This window comes from Microcebus murinus, unplaced genomic scaffold (assembly GCF_040939455.1).
Source record: "Microcebus murinus isolate Inina unplaced genomic scaffold, M.murinus_Inina_mat1.0 scaf006_hap2_Mmur4.0, whole genome shotgun sequence".
Classification (NCBI taxonomy): Eukaryota; Metazoa; Chordata; class Mammalia; order Primates; family Cheirogaleidae; genus Microcebus; species Microcebus murinus.
In genome coordinates, this window is record NW_027438952.1 from 257,751 (window position 1) to 281,263 (window position 23,513).

A 23,513-nucleotide genomic window follows, 5' to 3' on the forward strand; every position below is an offset into this window, starting at 1 on the left:
GCTCGGGTGTGTGTGGCGGCGCGATTCACAAGCAGCTCTAGATGTTAAACCAAGGAGAAGCCAGGGAGTTCCCAACGCCCCAGGTGTCCTCAGCCCACGACTGGCTGCTGTGGGAATGCGAAGCCCGGCTCCTTGTCTCAGAGCGGGGTTCCCAGGAGGATCAGGCTGAAGCTGGGACTTGGCCTCAAAGTGTCCCCTCGCATGGCCACCCCGTTCCCCTTCCTGCTCCTCTACTCCTGGTGCCCCTCCATCCAGGGGCCAGACCTTAAAGAGTCACCGCAAGAGAATCCTGGTCCCAAAGGAGCCTTCTGGGGGACCGGTGCTGAGAGAGGTTGTGGGCATGGCCCGCTGGGGCTCTGCCCGACCCAGGGCTGAGAGATGCCACCTCCCAGCTCTGGGTCCCTGCAGGAAGTGTTGGCAAGCACAGGGCCGGTCCTCCAAAGGCCCAGGTGCAGGGAGCCCAGGCCAAGCAGCCTGTGGAAGAAGCCACTTGCCGTGCCACCCCGGGAACAGGACTGCAGGCCCCGGCCCTTCCCACCTCCTCCTCCTCCTCCTCCTCCTCCTCCCCCCCGCCCCGCCCCCACAGGGCACAGGGCTCAGAGACACCTCAGACTCTTGCTACCCAAAGTGCAAAGGGCATCAGTTGCTCCTCCAACCCCCCCCCCTGGCCGAGCAGACCGCGTTGTCCAGCCAGCCCCCGGGCCTCCCTGGGGTGCCCAGCACAAAAGTGCAGACACCCACCGGACCCTCAGTCTCAGTTTTCGGAGGTTTTTGCCACTCTAAGGACCCGCAGGCCAGCTGGGCCTTCGGGCAGGACAGAGAGCCCCGGAATCCGACGTGGAGAGCTGCGTGTACGTCCCCATCAGGAGGCGGTCCCCACCTCCGCGGCTCTCCCCTTGCGGGGAGCCGCAGCCCAGCCGGCAGCCGCAGGGCCTCAGGGAAGACACCAGGCTGGGCCCCCGCGGCACAGCGGGGGCACGTCCCCCGCACTCACGCGACTTAGGGACGGCTGCTGGAGACTGCTGCGGCCACCCTGCTGCCGGGTTTCTGGAGGGCTTCCTGGAAGCAGCATCCACACCAAGCCCTTGGAAGGCCCAGGCGACGGAGGAGCCGGTCAGGCAGGGGCCGAGGACGGTGAGAGGCCGGGCGGGAAGGAGCGTGTCAGGCAGGGGCAGAGGACGGTGACCGGCCGGGCGGGGAGGAGCCGGTCAGGCGGGGGCCCAGGACAGTGACGGGCCTGGCCGGGGAGGAGTGCGTCAGGCAGGGGCAGAGGAGACGGGCTGGGTAAGGGTTAGGGTTACAGTTAGGGCACAATTCACAATCCCAAAGACGTGGAAGCGACCCGAGTGCCCATCCATCCAGGAGTGCATCAATAAAATGTGGCGCGTGGACACCACGGAGTGCCATTCGGCTGTGAGGAGCAGCGGTGAGAGGGCGCCTCTCGTGTTCTCCTGGCCAGAGCTGGAACCCGTTCCAGTAGGCCAGGTATCCCAAGAATGGACACACGAGCACCACGTGAGCGCGCTCACCAGCAAATTGGTACGAACGGATGGACGCCTAAGTGGACAGAGAGGAATCACCTTCATCGGGTGGGTGTCGGGCGGGCGGGTGGGGGGAGGGGAGGGGCATACACATCCATTAGGCATGGGGTGGGTGCGCACCGACTGGGGGATGGGCGCACTTGAAGCTCTGACCCGAGGGGGGAGGCTTGGAGAGGGCAAGGCACCCGACCTTAACATTGGTACCCCCACAATACGCTGGAACAACATGAGAGGTATATGAATAAGAACACAGGGGGGGCCGGGCGCGGTGGCTCACGCCTGTAATCCTAGCTCTCTGGGAGGCCGAGGCGGGCGGATTGCTCCAGGTCAGGAGTTCGAAACCAGCCTGAGCAAGAGCGAGACCCCGTCTCTACTAAAAATAGAAAGAAATTAATTGGCCAACTAATATATATAGAAAAACACAGCCGGGCGTGGTGGTGCATGCCTGTAGTCCCAACTACTCGGGAGGCTGAGGCAGCAGGATTGCTTGAGCCCGGAGATTGAGGTTGCTGTGAGCTAGGCTGACGCCATGGCACTCACTCTAGCCTGGGCAGCAAAACGAGACTCTGTCTCAAAAAAAAAAAAAAAAAAAGAACACAGGGGGGAGGGCGGCACGGGCAACACATGTCACCTGAATACTTGTACTCCCATCATCTGCTTGAAAAGAGAGAGAAAAGAAAATGCAATCCTAGAGGTAAGAGACACTTTTTAAAAATAATGAATCCGAAGAGAAAAGTAAAAGGAGGCCTGTGGAGCAGGTCTGGGTGTGACTCCGGATCCCCCAACATCAGGTGCCACCACCAAAGATTCCTGCGTGTAGCCCATAGAACCCCAAAAGCAACGGGACGAGTTCTGGTCACATACTCCCTCAAAATGACATCCTGGCCTTCTTCTGGAACTCCCTCCCCTCTCAGACTCTCAAGGTTTCCTCCAGCGTGTCGGTTCCCACAGAGCAGACCTTTGGTCTGAGACCTGACAGTCCAGATGCCACGCATGCTGCCGCGTGGCCGCGGTGTCGCGGCTTGGGACAAGAGGAGGCCCCCCGGTGCGGGCTGGGGCGCCAGGCACCGCGCGGGCGCTGAGGGTGGGGGTGACCCCCACCCCGGGCCGCCGCCTCGCTCCCAGAAAGGGGACAGAACAAGAGGCAAGAAAAAAAAAAAAAAAAAGCAGCAGCCTGTGGCACCCGGTATTCCCAGGCGGTCTCCCATCCAAGTACTAACCAGGCCCGACCCTGCTTAGCTTCCGAGACCAGACGAGATCGGGCGCGTTCAGGGTGGTGTGGCCCTAGACGGCGGAGGGCGCCCCTGCCCCGCTCGAGAAGCCGAGCCTCTCTGGGCTTCCCCGCCGCCGCCTCCCGCCCCAGGCCCCGCGCCGGGCCGGGCCGGGCCGGGCCGGGCCGGTTGAGTTCGCCGGCCGGGTCCCGCGGGCTCCCAGGGACGGGGGTGATGGGCGGGGCGGGGCGGGGCGGGGCGGGGTGGGGGGCTGTCTCTCTATACACACACACACACACTCACACTCACTCACACTCACACAAGATGCGCCTCCACGGCTGGACTCGCCAAGGTGGAGCCCTCCCAGCCCCCCTCGTCTCCTCGCCCGGCCTCCTTCACCTACCCGCTGCCCACCCCCAGCGCGTCGCTGCCGCTGACTGCGCACGCGCGGGACGCTCGCCCTTTGACCCCAGCCAGGGGCCGCCCTCCCCCACAACCCCTTTCAGCTGTGCCCCCCCCTCGCCCTGTGGGTGGGCTGCCGCCTATTCCCCCGGGCCAGGGCTGGGGCACAGCCAGTGTATGGGGCGTCTCTCTCTGGGGATGTGTCCCATGGGTGGGGTGGGGTGGCGTGGTTTGGGGGGTGCTGAAGAAATCAGTCCCCTCCATCTCCTACCTCTGGAAAACGCCCAAGCCCGTGGAGAACTGCCGGCACCGCTTCGTGGGGGCCGGGACCCTCCTCCGTGTCCTCCTGTGGCCCAGTCCAAGGGGCCTGGGCCTGGCCGGGGCTGCATTGGACCCCGACCACCCTGGCGTGTGGACTCGCTAAAAATCGGCCATTAGATATTGGATTCCAGCTTCCTGGAGGTCATTTCACTAATGAGTGCACCGGAAAGAGTTTCCTAATCCATCTGTGAGGGTGGCAACTGAAAGAGAATTTTAAAGCTGACAGAATAGGCGAGGGAAGGCATAGGAGATTTCCACACCCAGCAAGGAAGACTTTCCCGAAATGGAAGAAAGAAACGAGCAAACAGAGACACCGGTAGCCCGCCCGGAAAAGAGTCTGCCCCTGAGAGAAAGCACCCTGACCAGGTTCACCCGTGGGTGGGTGGCGAGCCAGCGGCATTCAGAAGAGCGAGGCCCGCAGTCTGTGCGGAAGACACCTGCGCTCGGGTGTGTGTGGTGGCGCGATTCACAAGCAGCTCTAGATGTTAAACCAAGGAGAAGCCAGGGAGTTCCCAACGCCCCAGGTGTCCTCAGCCCACGACTGGCTGCTGTGGGAATGCGAAGCCCGGCTCCTTGTCTCAGAGCGGGGTTCCCAGGAGGATCAGGCTGAAGCTGGGACTTGGCCTCAAAGTGTCCCCTCGCATGGCCACCCCCTTCCCCTTCCTGCTCCTCTACTCCTGGTGCCCCTCCATCCAGGGGCCAGACCTTAAAGAGTCACCCCAAGAGAATCCTGGTCCCAAAGGAGCCTTCTGGGGGACCGGTGCTGAGAGAGGTTGTGGGCATGGCCCGCTGGGGCTCTGCCCGACCCAGGGCTGAGAGATGCCACCTCCCAGCTCTGGGTCCCTGCAGGAAGTGTTGGCAAGCACAGGGCCGGTCCTCCAAAGGCCCAGGTGCAGGGAGCCCAGGCCAAGCAGCCTGTGGAAGAAGCCACTTGCCGTGCCACCCCGGGAACAGGACTGCAGGCCCCGGCCCTTCCCACCTCCTCCTCCTCCTCCTCCTCCTCCTCCTCCCCCCCGCCCCGCCCCCACAGGGCACAGGGCTCAGAGACACCTCAGACTCTTGCTACCCAAAGTGCAAAGGGCATCAGTTGCTCCTCCAACCCCCCCCCCCGGCCGAGCAGACCGCGTTGTCCAGCCAGCCCCCGGGCCTCCCTGGGGTGCCCAGCACAAAAGTGCAGACACCCACCGGACCCTCAGTCTCAGTTTTCGGAGGTTTTTGCCACTCTAAGGACCCGCAGGCCAGCTGGGCCTTCGGGCAGGACAGAGAGCCCCGGAATCCGACGTGGAGAGCTGCGTGTACGTCCCCATCAGGAGGCGGTCCCCACCTCCGCGGCTCTCCCCTTGCGGGGAGCCGCAGCCCAGCCGGCAGCCGCAGGGCCTCAGGGAAGACACCAGGCTGGGCCCCCGCGGCACAGCGGGGGCACGTCCCCCGCACTCACGCGACTTAGGGACGGCTGCTGGAGACTGCTGCGGCCACCCTGCTGCCGGGTTTCTGGAGGGCTTCCTGAAAGCAGCATCCACACCAAGCCCTTGGAAGGCCCAGGCGACGGAGGAGCCGGTCAGGCAGGGGCCGAGGACGGTGAGAGGCCGGGCGGGAAGGAGCGTGTCAGGCAGGGGCAGAGGACGGTGACCGGCCGGGCGGGGAGGAGCCGGTCAGGCGGGGGCCCAGGACAGTGACGGGCCTGGCCGGGGAGGAGTGCGTCAGGCAGGGGCAGAGGAGACGGGCTGGGTAAGGGTTAGGGTTACAGTTAGGGCACAATTCACAATCCCAAAGACGTGGAAGCGACCCGAGTGCCCATCCATCCAGGAGTGCATCAATAAAATGTGGCGCGTGGACACCACGGAGTGCCATTCGGCTGTGAGGAGCAGCGGTGAGAGGGCGCCTCTCGTGTTCTCCTGGCCAGAGCTGGAACCCGTTCCAGTAGGCCAGGTATCCCAAGAATGGACACACGAGCACCACGTGAGCGCGCTCACCAGCAAATTGGTACGAACGGATGGACGCCTAAGTGGACAGAGAGGAATCACCTTCATCGGGTGGGTGTCGGGCGGGCGGGTGGGGGGAGGGGAGGGGCATACACATCCATTAGGCATGGGGTGGGTGCGCACCGACTGGGGGATGGGCGCACTTGAAGCTCTGACCCGAGGGGGGAGGCTTGGAGAGGGCAAGGCACCCGACCTTAACATTGGTACCCCCACAATACGCTGGAACAACATGAGAGGTATATGAATAAGAACACAGGGGGGGCCGGGCGCGGTGGCTCACGCCTGTAATCCTAGCTCTCTGGGAGGCCGAGGCGGGCGGATTGCTCCAGGTCAGGAGTTCGAAACCAGCCTGAGCAAGAGCGAGACCCCGTCTCTACTAAAAATAGAAAGAAATTAATTGGCCAACTAATATATATAGAAAAACACAGCCGGGCGTGGTGGTGCATGCCTGTAGTCCCAACTACTCGGGAGGCTGAGGCAGCAGGATTGCTTGAGCCCGGAGATTGAGGTTGCTGTGAGCTAGGCTGACGCCATGGCACTCACTCTAGCCTGGGCAGCAAAACGAGACTCTGTCTCAAAAAAAAAAAAAAAAAAGAACACAGGGGGGAGGGCGGCACGGGCAACACATGTCACCTGAATACTTGTACTCCCATCATCTGCTTCAAAAGAGAGAGAAAAGAAAATGCAATCCTAGAGGTAAGAGACACTTTTTAAAAATAATGAATCCGAAGAGAAAAGTAAAAGGAGGCCTGTGGAGCAGGTCTGGGTGTGACTCCGGATCCCCCAACATCAGGTGCCACCACCAAAGATTCCTGCGTGTAGCCCATAGAACCCCAAAAGCAACGGGACGAGTTCTGGTCACATACTCCCTCAAAATGACATCCTGGCCTTCTTCTGGAACTCCCTCCCCTCTCAGACTCTCAAGGTTTCCTCCAGCGTGTCGGTTCCCACAGAGCAGACCTTTGGTCTGAGACCTGACAGTCCAGATGCCACGCATGCTGCCGCGTGGCCGCGGTGTCGCGGCTTGGGACAAGAGGAGGCCCCCCGGTGCGGGCTGGGGCGCCAGGCACCGCGCGGGCGCTGAGGGTGGGGGTGACCCCCACCCCGGGCCGCCGCCTCGCTCCCAGAAAGGGGACAGAACAAGAGGCAAGAAAAAAAAAAAAAAAAAAGCAGCAGCCTGTGGCACCCGGTATTCCCAGGCGGTCTCCCATCCAAGTACTAACCAGGCCCGACCCTGCTTAGCTTCCGAGACCAGACGAGATCGGGCGCGTTCAGGGTGGTGTGGCCCTAGACGGCGGAGGGCGCCCCTGCCCCGCTCGAGAAGCCGAGCCTCTCTGGGCTTCCCCGCCGCCGCCTCCCGCCCCAGGCCCCGCGCCGGGCCGGGCCGGGCCGGGCCGGTTGAGTTCGCCGGCCGGGTCCCGCGGGCTCCCAGCGACGGGGGTGATGGGCGGGGCGGGGCGGGGCGGGGCGGGGTGGGGGGCTGTCTCTCTATACACACACACACACACTCACACTCACTCACACTCACACAAGATGCGCCTCCACGGCTGGACTCGCCAAGGTGGAGCCCTCCCAGCCCCCCTCGTCTCCTCGCCCGGCCTCCTTCACCTACCCGCTGCCCACCCCCAGCGCGTCGCTGCCGCTGACTGCGCACGCGCGGGACGCTCGCCCTTTGACCCCAGCCAGGGGCCGCCCTCCCCCACAACCCCTTTCAGCTGTGCCCCCCCCTCGCCCTGTGGGTGGGCTGCCGCCTATTCCCCCGGGCCAGGGCTGGGGCACAGCCAGTGTATGGGGCGTCTCTCTCTGGGGATGTGTCCCATGGGTGGGGTGGGGTGGCGTGGTTTGGGGGGTGCTGAAGAAATCAGTCCCCTCCATCTCCTACCTCTGGAAAACGCCCAAGCCCGTGGAGAACTGCCGGCACCGCTTCGTGGGGGCCGGGACCCTCCTCCGTGTCCTCCTGTGGCCCAGTCCAAGGGGCCTGGGCCTGGCCGGGGCTGCATTGGACCCCGACCACCCTGGCGTGTGGACTCGCTAAAAATCGGCCATTAGATATTGGATTCCAGCTTCCTGGAGGTCATTTCACTAATGAGTGCACCGGAAAGAGTTTCCTAATCCATCTGTGAGGGTGGCAACTGAAAGAGAATTTTAAAGCTGACAGAATAGGCGAGGGAAGGCATAGGAGATTTCCACACCCAGCAAGGAAGACTTTCCCGAAATGGAAGAAAGAAACGAGCAGAGACACCGGTAGCCCGCCCGGAAAAGAGTCTGCCCCTGAGAGAAAGCACCCTGACCAGGTTCACCCGTGGGTGGGTGGCGAGCCAGCGGCATTCAGAAGAGCGAGGCCCGCAGTCTGTGCGGAAGACACCTGCGCTCGGGTGTGTGTGGCGGCGCGATTCACAAGCAGCTCTAGATGTTAAACCAAGGAGAAGCCAGGGAGTTCCCAACGCCCCAGGTGTCCTCAGCCCACGACTGGCTGCTGTGGGAATGCGAAGCCCGGCTCCTTGTCTCAGAGCGGGGTTCCCAGGAGGATCAGGCTGAAGCTGGGACTTGGCCTCAAAGTGTCCCCTCGCATGGCCACCCCCTTCCCCTTCCTGCTCCTCTACTCCTGGTGCCCCTCCATCCAGGGGCCAGACCTTAAAGAGTCACCGCAAGAGAATCCTGGTCCCAAAGGAGCCTTCTGGGGGACCGGTGCTGAGAGAGGTTGTGGGCATGGCCCGCTGGGGCTCTGCCCGACCCAGGGCTGAGAGATGCCACCTCCCAGCTCTGGGTCCCTGCAGGAAGTGTTGGCAAGCACAGGGCCGGTCCTCCAAAGGCCCAGGTGCAGGGAGCCCAGGCCAAGCAGCCTGTGGAAGAAGCCACTTGCCGTGCCACCCCGGGAACAGGACTGCAGGCCCCGGCCCTTCCCACCTCCTCCTCCTCCTCCTCCTCCTCCTCCTCCCCCCCGCCCCGCCCCCACAGGGCACAGGGCTCAGAGACACCTCAGACTCTTGCTACCCAAAGTGCAAAGGGCATCAGTTGCTCCTCCAACCCCCCCCCCTGGCCGAGCAGACCGCGTTGTCCAGCCAGCCCCCGGGCCTCCCTGGGGTGCCCAGCACAAAAGTGCAGACACCCACCGGACCCTCAGTCTCAGTTTTCGGAGGTTTTTGCCACTCTAAGGACCCGCAGGCCAGCTGGGCCTTCGGGCAGGACAGAGAGCCCCGGAATCCGACGTGGAGAGCTGCGTGTACGTCCCCATCAGGAGGCGGTCCCCACCTCCGCGGCTCTCCCCTTGCGGGGAGCCGCAGCCCAGCCGGCAGCCGCAGGGCCTCAGGGAAGACACCAGGCTGGGCCCCCGCGGCACAGCGGGGGCACGTCCCCCGCACTCACGCGACTTAGGGACGGCTGCTGGAGACTGCTGCGGCCACCCTGCTGCCGGGTTTCTGGAGGGCTTCCTGGAAGCAGCATCCACACCAAGCCCTTGGAAGGCCCAGGCGACGGAGGAGCCGGTCAGGCAGGGGCCGAGGACGGTGAGAGGCCGGGCGGGAAGGAGCGTGTCAGGCAGGGGCAGAGGACGGTGACCGGCCGGGCGGGGAGGAGCCGGTCAGGCGGGGGCCCAGGACAGTGACGGGCCTGGCCGGGGAGGAGTGCGTCAGGCAGGGGCAGAGGAGACGGGCTGGGTAAGGGTTAGGGTTACAGTTAGGGCACAATTCACAATCCCAAAGACGTGGAAGCGACCCGAGTGCCCATCCATCCAGGAGTGCATCAATAAAATGTGGCGCGTGGACACCACGGAGTGCCATTCGGCTGTGAGGAGCAGCGGTGAGAGGGCGCCTCTCGTGTTCTCCTGGCCAGAGCTGGAACCCGTTCCAGTAGGCCAGGTATCCCAAGAATGGACACACGAGCACCACGTGAGCGCGCTCACCAGCAAATTGGTACGAACGGATGGACGCCTAAGTGGACAGAGAGGAATCACCTTCATCGGGTGGGTGTCGGGCGGGCGGGTGGGGGGAGGGGAGGGGCATACACATCCATTAGGCATGGGGTGGGTGCGCACCGACTGGGGGATGGGCGCACTTGAAGCTCTGACCCGAGGGGGGAGGCTTGGAGAGGGCAAGGCACCCGACCTTAACATTGGTACCCCCACAATACGCTGGAACAACATGAGAGGTATATGAATAAGAACACAGGGGGGGCCGGGCGCGGTGGCTCACGCCTGTAATCCTAGCTCTCTGGGAGGCCGAGACGGGCGGATTGCTCCAGGTCAGGAGTTCGAAACCAGCCTGAGCAAGAGCGAGACCCCGTCTCTACTAAAAATAGAAAGAAATTAATTGGCCAACTAATATATATAGAAAAACACAGCCGGGCGTGGTGGTGCATGCCTGTAGTCCCAACTACTCGGGAGGCTGAGGCAGCAGGATTGCTTGAGCCCGGAGATTGAGGTTGCTGTGAGCTAGGCTGACGCCATGGCACTCACTCTAGCCTGGGCAGCAAAACGAGACTCTGTCTCAAAAAAAAAAAAAAAAAAAGAACACAGGGGGGAGGGCGGCACGGGCAACACATGTCACCTGAATACTTGTACTCCCATCATCTGCTTGAAAAGAGAGAGAAAAGAAAATGCAATCCTAGAGGTAAGAGACACTTTTTAAAAATAATGAATCCGAAGAGAAAAGTAAAAGGAGGCCTGTGGAGCAGGTCTGGGTGTGACTCCGGATCCCCCAACATCAGGTGCCACCACCAAAGATTCCTGCGTGTAGCCCATAGAACCCCAAAAGCAACGGGACGAGTTCTGGTCACATACTCCCTCAAAATGACATCCTGGCCTTCTTCTGGAACTCCCTCCCCTCTCAGACTCTCAAGGTTTCCTCCAGCGTGTCGGTTCCCACAGAGCAGACCTTTGGTCTGAGACCTGACAGTCCAGATGCCACGCATGCTGCCGCGTGGCCGCGGTGTCGCGGCTTGGGACAAGAGGAGGCCCCCCGGTGCGGGCTGGGGCGCCAGGCACCGCGCGGGCGCTGAGGGTGGGGGTGACCCCCACCCCGGGCCGCCGCCTCGCTCCCAGAAAGGGGACAGAACAAGAGGCAAGAAAAAAAAAAAAAAAAAGCAGCAGCCTGTGGCACCCGGTATTCCCAGGCGGTCTCCCATCCAAGTACTAACCAGGCCCGACCCTGCTTAGCTTCCGAGACCAGACGAGATCGGGGGCGTTCAGGGTGGTGTGGCCCTAGACGGCGGAGGGCGCCCCTGCCCCGCTCGAGAAGCCGAGCCTCTCTGGGCTTCCCCGCCGCCGCCTCCCGCCCCAGGCCCCGCGCCGGGCCGGGCCGGGCCGGGCCGGTTGAGTTCGCCGGCCGGGTCCCGCGGGCTCCCAGCGACGGGGGTGATGGGCGGGGCGGGGCGGGGCGGGGCGGGGTGGGGGGCTGTCTCTCTATACACACACACACACACTCACACTCACTCACACTCACACAAGATGCGCCTCCACGGCTGGACTCGCCAAGGTGGAGCCCTCCCAGCCCCCCTCGTCTCCTCGCCCGGCCTCCTTCACCTACCCGCTGCCCACCCCCAGCGCGTCGCTGCCGCTGACTGCGCACGCGCGGGACGCTCGCCCTTTGACCCCAGCCAGGGGCCGCCCTCCCCCACAACCCCTTTCAGCTGTGCCCCCCCCTCGCCCTGTGGGTGGGCTGCCGCCTATTCCCCCGGGCCAGGGCTGGGGCACAGCCAGTGTATGGGGCGTCTCTCTCTGGGGATGTGTCCCATGGGTGGGGTGGGGTGGCGTGGTTTGGGGGGTGCTGAAGAAATCAGTCCCCTCCATCTCCTACCTCTGGAAAACGCCCAAGCCCGTGGAGAACTGCCGGCACCGCTTCGTGGGGGCCGGGACCCTCCTCCGTGTCCTCCTGTGGCCCAGTCCAAGGGGCCTGGGCCTGGCCGGGGCTGCATTGGACCCCGACCACCCTGGCGTGTGGACTCGCTAAAAATCGGCCATTAGATATTGGATTCCAGCTTCCTGGAGGTCATTTCACTAATGAGTGCACCGGAAAGAGTTTCCTAATCCATCTGTGAGGGTGGCAACTGAAAGAGAATTTTAAAGCTGACAGAATAGGCGAGGGAAGGCATAGGAGATTTCCACACCCAGCAAGGAAGACTTTCCCGAAATGGAAGAAAGAAACGAGCAAACAGAGACACCGGTAGCCCGCCCGGAAAAGAGTCTGCCCCTGAGAGAAAGCACCCTGACCAGGTTCACCCGTGGGTGGGTGGCGAGCCAGCGGCATTCAGAAGAGCGAGGCCCGCAGTCTGTGCGGAAGACACCTGCGCTCGGGTGTGTGTGGTGGCGCGATTCACAAGCAGCTCTAGATGTTAAACCAAGGAGAAGCCAGGGAGTTCCCAACGCCCCAGGTGTCCTCAGCCCACGACTGGCTGCTGTGGGAATGCGAAGCCCGGCTCCTTGTCTCAGAGCGGGGTTCCCAGGAGGATCAGGCTGAAGCTGGGACTTGGCCTCAAAGTGTCCCCTCGCATGGCCACCCCCTTCCCCTTCCTGCTCCTCTACTCCTGGTGCCCCTCCATCCAGGGGCCAGACCTTAAAGAGTCACCCCAAGAGAATCCTGGTCCCAAAGGAGCCTTCTGGGGGACCGGTGCTGAGAGAGGTTGTGGGCATGGCCCGCTGGGGCTCTGCCCGACCCAGGGCTGAGAGATGCCACCTCCCAGCTCTGGGTCCCTGCAGGAAGTGTTGGCAAGCACAGGGCCGGTCCTCCAAAGGCCCAGGTGCAGGGAGCCCAGGCCAAGCAGCCTGTGGAAGAAGCCACTTGCCGTGCCACCCCGGGAACAGGACTGCAGGCCCCGGCCCTTCCCACCTCCTCCTCCTCCTCCTCCTCCTCCTCCTCCCCCCCGCCCCGCCCCCACAGGGCACAGGGCTCAGAGACACCTCAGACTCTTGCTACCCAAAGTGCAAAGGGCATCAGTTGCTCCTCCAACCCCCCCCCCCTGGCCGAGCAGACCGCGTTGTCCAGCCAGCCCCCGGGCCTCCCTGGGGTGCCCAGCACAAAAGTGCAGACACCCACCGGACCCTCAGTCTCAGTTTTCGGAGGTTTTTGCCACTCTAAGGACCCGCAGGCCAGCTGGGCCTTCGGGCAGGACAGAGAGCCCCGGAATCCGACGTGGAGAGCTGCGTGTACGTCCCCATCAGGAGGCGGTCCCCACCTCCGCGGCTCTCCCCTTGCGGGGAGCCGCAGCCCAGCCGGCAGCCGCAGGGCCTCAGGGAAGACACCAGGCTGGGCCCCCGCGGCACAGCGGGGGCACGTCCCCCGCACTCACGCGACTTAGGGACGGCTGCTGGAGACTGCTGCGGCCACCCTGCTGCCGGGTTTCTGGAGGGCTTCCTGGAAGCAGCATCCACACCAAGCCCTTGGAAGGCCCAGGCGACGGAGGAGCCGGTCAGGCAGGGGCCGAGGACGGTGAGAGGCCGGGCGGGAAGGAGCGTGTCAGGCAGGGGCAGAGGACGGTGACCGGCCGGGCGGGGAGGAGCCGGTCAGGCGGGGGCCCAGGACAGTGACGGGCCTGGCCGGGGAGGAGTGCGTCAGGCAGGGGCAGAGGAGACGGGCTGGGTAAGGGTTAGGGTTACAGTTAGGGCACAATTCACAATCCCAAAGACGTGGAAGCGACCCGAGTGCCCATCCATCCAGGAGTGCATCAATAAAATGTGGCGCGTGGACACCACGGAGTGCCATTCGGCTGTGAGGAGCAGCGGTGAGAGGGCGCCTCTCGTGTTCTCCTGGCCAGAGCTGGAACCCGTTCCAGTAGGCCAGGTATCCCAAGAATGGACACACGAGCACCACGTGAGCGCGCTCACCAGCAAATTGGTACGAACGGATGGACGCCTAAGTGGACAGAGAGGAATCACCTTCATCGGGTGGGTGTCGGGCGGGCGGGTGGGGGGAGGGGAGGGGCATACACATCCATTAGGCATGGGGTGGGTGCGCACCGACTGGGGGATGGGCGCACTTGAAGCTCTGACCCGAGGGGGGAGGCTTGGAGAGGGCAAGGCACCCGACCTTAACATTGGTACCCCCACAATACGCTGGAACAACATGAGAGGTATATGAATAAGAACACAGGGGGGGCCGGGCGCGGTGGCTCACGCCTGTAATCCTAGCTCTCTGGGAGGCCGAGGCGGGCGGATTGCTCCAGGTCAGGAGTTCGAAACCAGCCTGAGCAAGAGCGAGACCCCGTCTCTACTAAAAATAGAAAGAAATTAATTGGCCAACTAATATATATAGAAAAACACAGCCGGGCGTGGTGGTGCATGCCTGTAGTCCCAACTACTCGGGAGGCTGAGGCAGCAGGATTGCTTGAGCCCGGAGATTGAGGTTGCTGTGAGCTAGGCTGACGCCATGGCACTCACTCTAGCCTGGGCAGCAAAACGAGACTCTGTCTCAAAAAAAAAAAAAAAAAAGAACACAGGGGGGAGGGCGGCACGGGCAACACATGTCACCTGAATACTTGTACTCCCATCATCTGCTTGAAAAGAGAGAGAAAAGAAAATGCAATCCTAGAGGTAAGAGACACTTTTTAAAAATAATGAATCCGAAGAGAAAAGTAAAAGGAGGCCTGTGGAGCAGGTCTGGGTGTGACTCCGGATCCCCCAACATCAGGTGCCACCACCAAAGATTCCTGCGTGTAGCCCATAGAACCCCAAAAGCAACGGGACGAGTTCTGGTCACATACTCCCTCAAAATGACATCCTGGCCTTCTTCTGGAACTCCCTCCCCTCTCAGACTCTCAAGGTTTCCTCCAGCGTGTCGGTTCCCACAGAGCAGACCTTTGGTCTGAGACCTGACAGTCCAGATGCCACGCATGCTGCCGCGTGGCCGCGGTGTCGCGGCTTGGGACAAGAGGAGGCCCCCCGGTGCGGGCTGGGGCGCCAGGCACCGCGCGGGCGCTGAGGGTGGGGGTGACCCCCACCCCGGGCCGCCGCCTCGCTCCCAGAAAGGGGACAGAACAAGAGGCAAGAAAAAAAAAAAAAAAAAGCAGCAGCCTGTGGCACCCGGTATTCCCAGGCGGTCTCCCATCCAAGTACTAACCAGGCCAGACCCTGCTTAGCTTCCGAGACCAGACGAGATCGGGCGCGTTCAGGGTGGTGTGGCCCTAGACGGCGGAGGGCGCCCCTGCCCCGCTCGAGAAGCCGAGCCTCTCTGGGCTTCCCCGCCGCCGCCTCCCGCCCCAGGCCCCGCGCCGGGCCGGGCCGGGCCGGGCCGGGCCGGTTGAGTTCGCCGGCCAGGTCCCGCGGGCTCCCAGGGACGGGGGTGATGGGCGGGGCGGGGCGGGGCGGGGCGGGGTGGGGGGCTGTCTCTCTATACACACACACACACACTCACACTCACTCACACTCACACAAGATGCGCCTCCACGGCTGGACTCGCCAAGGTGGAGCCCTCCCAGCCCCCCTCGTCTCCTCGCCCGGCCTCCTTCACCTACCCGCTGCCCACCCCCAGCGCGTCGCTGCCGCTGACTGCGCACGCGCGGGACGCTCGCCCTTTGACCCCAGCCAGGGGCCGCCCTCCCCCACAACCCCTTTCAGCTGTGCCCCCCCCTCGCCCTGTGGGTGGGCTGCCGCCTATTCCCCCGGGCCAGGGCTGGGGCACAGCCAGTGTATGGGGCGTCTCTCTCTGGGGATGTGTCCCATGGGTGGGGTGGGGTGGCGTGGTTTGGGGGGTGCTGAAGAAATCAGTCCCCTCCATCTCCTACCTCTGGAAAACGCCCAAGCCCGTGGAGAACTGCCGGCACCGCTTCGTGGGGGCCGGGACCCTCCTCCGTGTCCTCCTGTGGCCCAGTCCAAGGGGCCTGGGCCTGGCCGGGGCTGCATTGGACCCCGACCACCCTGGCGTGTGGACTCGCTAAAAATCGGCCATTAGATATTGGATTCCAGCTTCCTGGAGGTCATTTCACTAATGAGTGCACCGGAAAGAGTTTCCTAATCCATCTGTGAGGGTGGCAACTGAAAGAGAATTTTAAAGCTGACAGAATAGGCGAGGGAAGGCATAGGAGATTTCCACACCCAGCAAGGAAGACTTTCCCGAAATGGAAGAAAGAAACGAGCAGAGACACCGGTAGCCCGCCCGGAAAAGAGTCTGCCCCTGAGAGAAAGCACCCTGACCAGGTTCACCCGTGGGTGGGTGGCGAGCCAGCGGCATTCAGAAGAGCGAGGCCCGCAGTCTGTGCGGAAGACACCTGCGCTCGGGTGTGTGTGGCGGCGCGATTCACAAGCAGCTCTAGATGTTAAACCAAGGAGAAGCCAGGGAGTTCCCAACGCCCCAGGTGTCCTCAGCCCACGACTGGCTGCTGTGGGAATGCGAAGCCCGGCTCCTTGTCTCAGAGCGGGGTTCCCAGGAGGATCAGGCTGAAGCTGGGACTTGGCCTCAAAGTGTCCCCTCGCATGGCCACCCCCTTCCCCTTCCTGCTCCTCTACTCCTGGTGCCCCTCCATCCAGGGGCCAGACCTTAAAGAGTCACCGCAAGAGAATCCTGGTCCCAAAGGAGCCTTCTGGGGGACCGGTGCTGAGAGAGGTTGTGGGCATGGCCCGCTGGGGCTCTGCCCGACCCAGGGCTGAGAGATGCCACCTCCCAGCTCTGGGTCCCTGCAGGAAGTGTTGGCAAGCACAGGGCCGGTCCTCCAAAGGCCCAGGTGCAGGGAGCCCAGGCCAAGCAGCCTGTGGAAGAAGCCACTTGCCGTGCCACCCCGGGAACAGGACTGCAGGCCCCGGCCCTTCCCACCTCCTCCTCCTCCTCCTCCTCCTCCTCCTCCCCCCCGCCCCGCCCCCACAGGGCACAGGGCTCAGAGACAACTCAGACTCTTGCTACCCAAAGTGCAAAGGGCATCAGTTGCTCCTCCAACCCCCCCCCCTGGCCGAGCAGACCGCGTTGTCCAGCCAGCCCCCGGGCCTCCCTGGGGTGCCCAGCACAAAAGTGCAGACACCCACCGGACCCTCAGTCTCAGTTTTCGGAGGTTTTTGCCACTCTAAGGACCCGCAGGCCAGCTGGGCCTTCGGGCAGGACAGAGAGCCCCGGAATCCGACGTGGAGAGCTGCGTGTACGTCCCCATCAGGAGGCGGTCCCCACCTCCGCGGCTCTCCCCTTGCGGGGAGCCGCAGCCCAGCCGGCAGCCGCAGGGCCTCAGGGAAGACACCAGGCTGGGCCCCCGCGGCACAGCGGGGGCACGTCCCCCGCACTCACGCGACTTAGGGACGGCTGCTGGAGACTGCTGCGGCCACCCTGCTGCCGGGTTTCTGGAGGGCTTCCTGGAAGCAGCATCCACACCAAGCCCTTGGAAGGCCCAGGCGACGGAGGAGCCGGTCAGGCAGGGGCCGAGGACGGTGAGAGGCCGGGCGGGAAGGAGCGTGTCAGGCAGGGGCAGAGGACGGTGACCGGCCGGGCGGGGAGGAGCCGGTCAGGCGGGGGCCCAGGACAGTGACGGGCCTGGCCGGGGAGGAGTGCGTCAGGCAGGGGCAGAGGAGACGGGCTGGGTAAGGGTTAGGGTTACAGTTAGGGCACAATTCACAATCCCAAAGACGTGGAAGCGACCCGAGTGCCCATCCATCCAGGAGTGCATCAATAAAATGTGGCGCGTGGACACCACGGAGTGCCATTCGGCTGTGAGGAGCAGCGGTGAGAGGGCGCCTCTCGTGTTCTCCTGGCCAGAGCTGGAACCCGTTCCAGTAGGCCAGGTATCCCAAGAATGGACACACGAGCACCACGTGAGCGCGCTCACCAGCAAATTGGTACGAACGGATGGACGCCTAAGTGGACAGAGAGGAATCACCTTCATCGGGTGGGTGTCGGGCGGGCGGGTGGGGGGAGGGGAGGGGCATACACATCCATTAGGCATGGGGTGGGTGCGCACCGACTGGGGGATGGGCGCACTTGAAGCTCTGACCCGAGGGGGGAGGCTTGGAGAGGGCAAGGCACCCGACCTTAACATTGGTACCCCCACAATACGCTGGAACAACATGAGAGGTATATGAATAAGAACACAGGGGGGGCCGGGCGCGGTGGCTCACGCCTGTAATCCTAGCTCTCTGGGAGGCCGAGGCGGGCGGATTGCTCCAGGTCAGGAGTTCGAAACCAGCCTGAGCAAGAGCGAGACCCCGTCTCTACTAAAAATAGAAAGAAATTAATTGGCCAACTAATATATATAGAAAAACACAGCCGGGCGTGGTGGTGCATGCCTGTAGTCCCAACTACTCGGGAGGCTGAGGCAGCAGGATTGCTTGAGCCCGGAGATTGAGGTTGCTGTGAGCTAGGCTGACGCCATGGCACTCACTCTAGCCTGGGCAGCAAAACGAGACTCTGTCTCAAAAAAAAAAAAAAAAAAAAGAATACAGGGGGGAGGGCGGCACGGGCAACACATGTCACCTGAATACTTGTACTCCCATCATCTGCTTGAAAAGAGAGAGAAAAGAAAATGCAATCCTAGAGGTAAGAGACACTTTTTAAAAATAATGAATCCGAAGAGAAAAGTAAAAGGAGGCCTGTGAAGCAGGTCTGGGTGTGACTCCGGATCCCCCAACATCAGGTGCCACCACCAAAGATTCCTGCGTGTAGCCCATAGAACCCCAAAAGCAACGGGACGAGTTCTGGTCACATACTCCCTCAAAATGACATCCTGGCCTTCTTCTGGAACTCCCTCCCCTCTCAGACTCTCAAGGTTTCCTCCAGCGTGTCGGTTCCCACAGAGCAGACCTTTGGTCTGAGACCTGACAGTCCAGATGCCACGCATGCTGCCGCGTGGCCGCGGTGTCGCGGCTTGGGACAAGAGGAGGCCCCCCGGTGCGGGCTGGGGCGCCAGGCACCGCGCGGGCGCTGAGGGTGGGGGTGACCCCCACCCCGGGCCGCCGCCTCGCTCCCAGAAAGGGGACAGAACAAGAGGCAAGAAAAAAAAAAAAAAAAAGCAGCAGCCTGTGGCACCCGGTATTCCCAGGCGGTCTCCCATCCAAGTACTAACCAGGCCCGACCCTGCTTAGCTTCCGAGACCAGACGAGATCGGGCGCGTTCAGGGTGGTGTGGCCCTAGACGGCGGAGGGCGCCCCTGCCCCGCTCGAGAAGCCGAGCCTCTCTGGGCTTCCCCGCCGCCGCCTCCCGCCCCAGGCCCCGCGCCGGGCCGGGCCGGCCGGGCCGGTTGAGTTCGCCGGCCGGGTCCCGCGGGCTCCCAGGGACGGGGGTGATGGGCGGGGCGGGGCGGGGCGGGGCGCTGTCTCTCTATACACACACACACACACTCACACTCACTCACACTCACACAAGATGCGCCTCCACGGCTGGACTCGCCAAGGTGGAGCCCTCCCAGCCCCCCTCGTCTCCTCGCCCGGCCTCCTTCACCTACCCGCTGCCCACCCCCAGCGCGTCGCTGCCGCTGACTGCGCACGCGCGGGACGCTCGCCCTTTGACCCCAGCCAGGGGCCGCCCTCCCCCACAACCCCTTTCAGCTGTGCCCCCCCCTCGCCCTGTGGGTGGGCTGCCGCCTATTCCCCCGGGCCAGGGCTGGGGCACAGCCAGTGTATGGGGCGTCTCTCTCTGGGGATGTGTCCCATGGGTGGGGTGGGGTGGCGTGGTTTGGGGGGTGCTGAAGAAATCAGTCCCCTCCATCTCCTACCTCTGGAAAACGCCCAAGCCCGTGGAGAACTGCCGGCACCGCTTCGTGGGGGCCGGGACCCTCCTCCGTGTCCTCCTGTGGCCCAGTCCAAGGGGCCTGGGCCTGGCCAGGGCTGCATTGGACCCCGACCACCCTGGCGTGTGGACTCGCTAAAAATCGGCCATTAGATATTGGATTCCAGCTTCCTGGAGGTCATTTCACTAATGAGTGCACCGGAAAGAGTTTCCTAATCCATCTGTGAGGGTGGCAACTGAAAGAGAATTTTAAAGCTGACAGAATAGGCGAGGGAAGGCATAGGAGATTTCCACACCCAGCAAGGAAGACTTTCCCGAAATGGAAGAAAGAAACGAGCAGAGACACCGGTAGCCCGCCCGGAAAAGAGTCTGCCCCTGAGAGAAAGCACCCTGACCAGGTTCACCCGTGGGTGGGTGGCGAGCCAGCGGCATTCAGAAGAGCGAGGCCCGCAGTCTGTGCGGAAGACACCTGCGCTCGGGTGTGTGTGGCGGCGCGATTCACAAGCAGCTCTAGATGTTAAACCAAGGAGAAGCCAGGGAGTTCCCAACGCCCCAGGTGTCCTCAGCCCACGACTGGCTGCTGTGGGAATGCGAAGCCCGGCTCCTTGTCTCAGAGCGGGGTTCCCAGGAGGATCAGGCTGAAGCTGGGACTTGGCCTCAAAGTGTCCCCTCGCATGGCCACCCCCTTCCCCTTCCTGCTCCTCTACTCCTGGTGCCCCTCCATCCAGGGGCCAGACCTTAAAGAGTCACCGCAAGAGAATCCTGGTCCCAAAGGAGCCTTCTGGGGGACCGGTGCTGAGAGAGGTTGTGGGCATGGCCCGCTGGGGCTCTGCCCGACCCAGGGCTGAGAGATGCCACCTCCCAGCTCTGGGTCCCTGCAGGAAGTGTTGGCAAGCACAGGGCCGGTCCTCCAAAGGCCCAGGTGCAGGGAGCCCAGGCCAAGCAGCCTGTGGAAGAAGCCACTTGCCGTGCCACCCCGGGAACAGGACTGCAGGCCCCGGCCCTTCCCACCTCCTCCTCCTCCTCCTCCTCCTCCTCCTCCCCCCCGCCCCGCCCCCACAGGGCACAGGGCTCAGAGACACCTCAGACTCTTGCTACCCAAAGTGCAAAGGGCATCAGTTGCTCCTCCAACCCCCCCCCCTGGCCGAGCAGACCGCGTTGTCCAGCCAGCCCCCGGGCCTCCCTGGGGTGCCCAGCACAAAAGTGCAGACACCCACCGGACCCTCAGTCTCAGTTTTCGGAGGTTTTTGCCACTCTAAGGACCCGCAGGCCAGCTGGGCCTTCGGGCAGGACAGAGAGCCCCGGAATCCGACGTGGAGAGCTGCGTGTACGTCCCCATCAGGAGGCGGTCCCCACCTCCGCGGCTCTCCCCTTGCGGGGAGCCGCAGCCCAGCCGGCAGCCGCAGGGCCTCAGGGAAGACACCAGGCTGGGCCCCCGCGGCACAGCGGGGGCACGTCCCCCGCACTCACGCGACTTAGGGACGGCTGCTGGAGACTGCTGCGGCCACCCTGCTGCCGGGTTTCTGGAGGGCTTCCTGGAAGCAGCATCCACACCAAGCCCTTGGAAGGCCCAGGCGACGGAGGAGCCGGTCAGGCAGGGGCCGAGGACGGTGAGAGGCCGGGCGGGAAGGAGCGTGTCAGGCAGGGGCAGAGGACGGTGACCGGCCGGGCGGGGAGGAGCCGGTCAGGCGGGGGCCCAGGACAGTGACGGGCCTGGCCGGGGAGGAGTGCGTCAGGCAGGGGCAGAGGAGACGGGCTGGGTAAGGGTTAGGGTTACAGTTAGGGCACAATTCACAATCCCAAAGACGTGGAAGCGACCCGAGTGCCCATCCATCCAGGAGTGCATCAATAAAATGTGGCGCGTGGACACCACGGAGTGCCATTCGGCTGTGAGGAGCAGCGGTGAGAGGGCGCCTCTCGTGTTCTCCTGGCCAGAGCTGGAACCCGTTCCAGTAGGCCAGGTATCCCAAGAATGGACACACGAGCACCACGTGAGCGCGCTCACCAGCAAATTGGTACGAACGGATGGACGCCTAAGTGGACAGAGAGGAATCACCTTCATCGGGTGGGTGTCGGGCGGGCGGGTGGGGGGAGGGGAGGGGCATACACATCCATTAGGCATGGGGTGGGTGCGCACCGACTGGGGGATGGGCGCACTTGAAGCTCTGACCCGAGGGGGGAGGCTTGGAGAGGGCAAGGCACCCGACCTTAACATTGGTACCCCCACAATACGCTGGAACAACATGAGAGGTATATGAATAAGAACACAGGGGGGGCCGGGCGCGGTGGCTCACGCCTGTAATCCTAGCTCTCTGGGAGGCCGAGGCGGGCGGATTGCTCCAGGTCAGGAGTTCGAAACCAGCCTGAGCAAGAGCGAGACCCCGTCTCTACTAAAAATAGAAAGAAATTAATTGGCCAACTAATATATATAGAAAAACACAGCCGGGCGTGGTGGTGCATGCCTGTAGTCCCAACTACTCGGGAGGCTGAGGCAGCAGGATTGCTTGAGCCCGGAGATTGAGGTTGCTGTGAGCTAGGCTGACGCCATGGCACTCACTCTAGCCTGGGCAGCAAAACGAGACTCTGTCTCAAAAAAAAAAAAAAAAAAAGAACACAGGGGGGAGGGCGGCACGGGCAACACATGTCACCTGAATACTTGTACTCCCATCATCTGCTTGAAAAGAGAGAGAAAAGAAAATGCAATCCTAGAGGTAAGAGACACTTTTTAAAAATAATGAATCCGAAGAGAAAAGTAAAAGGAGGCCTGTGGAGCAGGTCTGGGTGTGACTCCGGATCCCCCAACATCAGGTGCCACCACCAAAGATTCCTGCGTGTAGCCCATAGAACCCCAAAAGCAACGGGACGAGTTCTGGTCACATACTCCCTCAAAATGACATCCTGGCCTTCTTCTGGAACTCCCTCCCCTCTCAGACTCTCAAGGTTTCCTCCAGCGTGTCGGTTCCCACAGAGCAGACCTTTGGTCTGAGACCTGACAGTCCAGATGCCACGCATGCTGCCGCGTGGCCGCGGTGTCGCGGCTTGGGACAAGAGGAGGCCCCCCGGTGCGGGCTGGGGCGCCAGGCACCGCGCGGGCGCTGAGGGTGGGGGTGACCCCCACCCCGGGCCGCCGCCTCGCTCCCAGAAAGGGGACAGAACAAGAGGCAAGAAAAAAAAAAAAAAAAAGCAGCAGCCTGTGGCACCCGGTATTCCCAGGCGGTCTCCCATCCAAGTACTAACCAGGCCCGACCCTGCTTAGCTTCCGAGACCAGACGAGATCGGGGGCGTTCAGGGTGGTGTGGCCCTAGACGGCGGAGGGCGCCCCTGCCCCGCTCGAGAAGCCGAGCCTCTCTGGGCTTCCCCGCCGCCGCCTCCCGCCCCAGGCCCCGCGCCGGGCCGGGCCGGGCCGGGCCGGTTGAGTTCGCCGGCCGGGTCCCGCGGGCTCCCAGCGACGGGGGTGATGGGCGGGGCGGGGCGGGGCGGGGCGGGGTGGGGGGCTGTCTCTCTATACACACACACACACACTCACACTCACTCACACTCACACAAGATGCGCCTCCACGGCTGGACTCGCCAAGGTGGAGCCCTCCCAGCCCCCCTCGTCTCCTCGCCCGGCCTCCTTCACCTACCCGCTGCCCACCCCCAGCGCGTCGCTGCCGCTGACTGCGCACGCGCGGGACGCTCGCCCTTTGACCCCAGCCAGGGGCCGCCCTCCCCCACAACCCCTTTCAGCTGTGCCCCCCCCTCGCCCTGTGGGTGGGCTGCCGCCTATTCCCCCGGGCCAGGGCTGGGGCACAGCCAGTGTATGGGGCGTCTCTCTCTGGGGATGTGTCCCATGGGTGGGGTGGGGTGGCGTGGTTTGGGGGGTGCTGAAGAAATCAGTCCCCTCCATCTCCTACCTCTGGAAAACGCCCAAGCCCGTGGAGAACTGCCGGCACCGCTTCGTGGGGGCCGGGACCCTCCTCCGTGTCCTCCTGTGGCCCAGTCCAAGGGGCCTGGGCCTGGCCGGGGCTGCATTGGACCCCGACCACCCTGGCGTGTGGACTCGCTAAAAATCGGCCATTAGATATTGGATTCCAGCTTCCTGGAGGTCATTTCACTAATGAGTGCACCGGAAAGAGTTTCCTAATCCATCTGTGAGGGTGGCAACTGAAAGAGAATTTTAAAGCTGACAGAATAGGCGAGGGAAGGCATAGGAGATTTCCACACCCAGCAAGGAAGACTTTCCCGAAATGGAAGAAAGAAACGAGCAGAGACACCGGTAGCCCGCCCGGAAAAGAGTCTGCCCCTGAGAGAAAGCACCCTGACCAGGTTCACCCGTGGGTGGGTGGCGAGCCAGCGGCATTCAGAAGAGCGAGGCCCGCAGTCTGTGCGGAAGACACCTGCGCTCGGGTGTGTGTGGCGGCGCGATTCACAAGCAGCTCTAGATGTTAA

At 63.1% G+C, this 23,513-nt stretch overlaps 5 non-coding genes and 1 pseudogene across 5 annotated transcripts; all 6 read right to left on the reverse strand.

Annotated features, from left to right (window-relative positions):
• Nucleotides 1–2,712: 2,712 nt before the first annotated feature.
• Nucleotides 2,713–2,831, reverse strand: LOC142866714 (5S ribosomal RNA). Its single transcript, XR_012916542.1, has one exon. It is a non-coding gene; the product is annotated as a 5S ribosomal RNA (ribosomal RNA).
• Nucleotides 2,832–6,631: 3,800 nt separating this feature from the next.
• LOC142866715 (5S ribosomal RNA) lies at nucleotides 6,632–6,750 on the reverse strand. Its single transcript, XR_012916543.1, has one exon. It is a non-coding gene; the product is annotated as a 5S ribosomal RNA (ribosomal RNA).
• Nucleotides 6,751–10,541: 3,791 nt separating this feature from the next.
• On the reverse strand, nucleotides 10,542–10,660 carry LOC142866445 (5S ribosomal RNA). The gene has a single exon (XR_012916426.1). It is a non-coding gene; the product is annotated as a 5S ribosomal RNA (ribosomal RNA).
• A 3,795-nt stretch (nucleotides 10,661–14,455) lies between these two features.
• Nucleotides 14,456–14,574, reverse strand: LOC142866528 (uncharacterized; annotated as a pseudogene).
• A 3,797-nt stretch (nucleotides 14,575–18,371) lies between these two features.
• LOC142866716 (5S ribosomal RNA) lies at nucleotides 18,372–18,490 on the reverse strand. The gene has a single exon (XR_012916544.1). It is a non-coding gene; the product is annotated as a 5S ribosomal RNA (ribosomal RNA).
• Nucleotides 18,491–22,270: 3,780 nt separating this feature from the next.
• Nucleotides 22,271–22,389, reverse strand: LOC142866446 (5S ribosomal RNA). The gene has a single exon (XR_012916427.1). It is a non-coding gene; the product is annotated as a 5S ribosomal RNA (ribosomal RNA).
• Nucleotides 22,390–23,513: the final 1,124 nt, after the last annotated feature.